Raw genomic sequence first — 1,573 nt, 5'->3', positions numbered from 1 at the left:
GAGGCGATCTCCGAATCCCCCGAGATGGGATTCGCGGCGGCGGCGTCTCCGGAAGGTTTTCCGTATCGTGGCTCTCGGTGCGGGGTTTTCGCGACGGAGGCTTTAAGTAGGCGAAAGGGCAACGTGGGGGGCCACACGAGGGCCCCACACCATAGGTCGGCGCGGCCGGGGCACGGGCCGCGCCGCCCTATGGTGACGGCGCCTCGTGGCCCCACTTCCTTCCCTCTTCGGTCTTCGGAAGCTCCGTGCAAAAATAGGACCACTGGGCGGTGATTTCGTCCAATTCCGAGAATATTTCCTTACTAGGATTTACTGAAACCAAAAACAGCAAGACAACGACAGCTGGCTCTTCGGCATCTTGTTAATAGGTTAGTTCCAGAAAATGCGTAAATACGACATATAATGTGCATAAAACATGTAGGTATCATCAATAAAGTAGCATGGAACATAAGAAATTATCGATACGTTGGAGACGTATCACATATCATCATGGCAACCCATCGTTTCCGACTCTGGTAGCGTGGCATCGCCGCACCGATGGTTGGGACTGCCAGGCGCAAATCTGGAAGGTGTAGCAGTGCGAGTCGGCTTTCCCATGGTGCGTGCACGTCGCGGCCGCCGGTAGCTCTTTGGATGAACGGGGCGACTGAATTTTTTCGGCTCTTTGGATGGAGGAGGGAGGGAGTAGATCGAGGGTTAAGCAGCGACCATGGCGTGTGGTCTATCGCGTACGCCTCATTTGCCGTGCGCAAGAGAAATTGAGAAAAGAGATGAGAATAGCTGGAGACATAGATTTGGCTTGTGTGTTTACTCGCTGCTGCCGCTGATTGCTAGCGCACGTGTTTGCCTGCCAATTGCAAAGGTGTGTTTACGCTTCGTCTTATTTTATCTCGGAATGAGCGCGTGTGCTTTCTTGTGTATGCCGCGGCTGCTAATTGCTATTGATGCTGCTTGCTAGCACGTACAGGAGTGTTAGATGCTGCTTTCTGAGTGTCTGTAAAACTTTTTGTTTCCCAGCGCCTCGGGCCGGCAACCAGCGGGCCACGCCTCCATCCAACGGCACCGCGTTCAGGTTTTTTGACATACGAAGTGGTGATCCTATTACTGCTTTGTTGACTTCTGTCATGTCTTTGGATACTTCACCGTTCAGATCATGTGGTGATCTTGCTTAGCTTATGTAAGTAATTAGTCTGAGATGTTTGATTTATTGAGAAGATCCGATATTTTTTTTCTCTCCCCTGAAGTCTCTGATCTGTTTATTTGTTCTATAATTGCTTTTGGATTCTGCATTTTCCTGTTTTTATTATCGATGTATTCATGGATCTTGGATCCCCCAAAATCTGTTTTGCTTGTTTGTTAATATATGCAGAATCTGTGATATGTTCATGATAACTTGTGACCGTGGAACATGATTGTAGCCTGATGTAAATTTCTGACGTGGAGAGGGCTCACGTTGGTCCATGCATCTTATTTATCTACTTCATGTTGCAGAAAATTCTTGTTCATATACTCCATTATATTTATTGAGCCAATCGTTCTTGTTCAAACAGATTTTTTTTGTTGAAGAGAATCT

Source organism: Lolium rigidum, chromosome 7 (genome assembly GCF_022539505.1).
Source record: "Lolium rigidum isolate FL_2022 chromosome 7, APGP_CSIRO_Lrig_0.1, whole genome shotgun sequence".
In the NCBI taxonomy this organism is placed as follows: Eukaryota; Viridiplantae; Streptophyta; class Magnoliopsida; order Poales; family Poaceae; genus Lolium; species Lolium rigidum.
Note: the sequence above shows the minus strand (reverse complement) of the source record.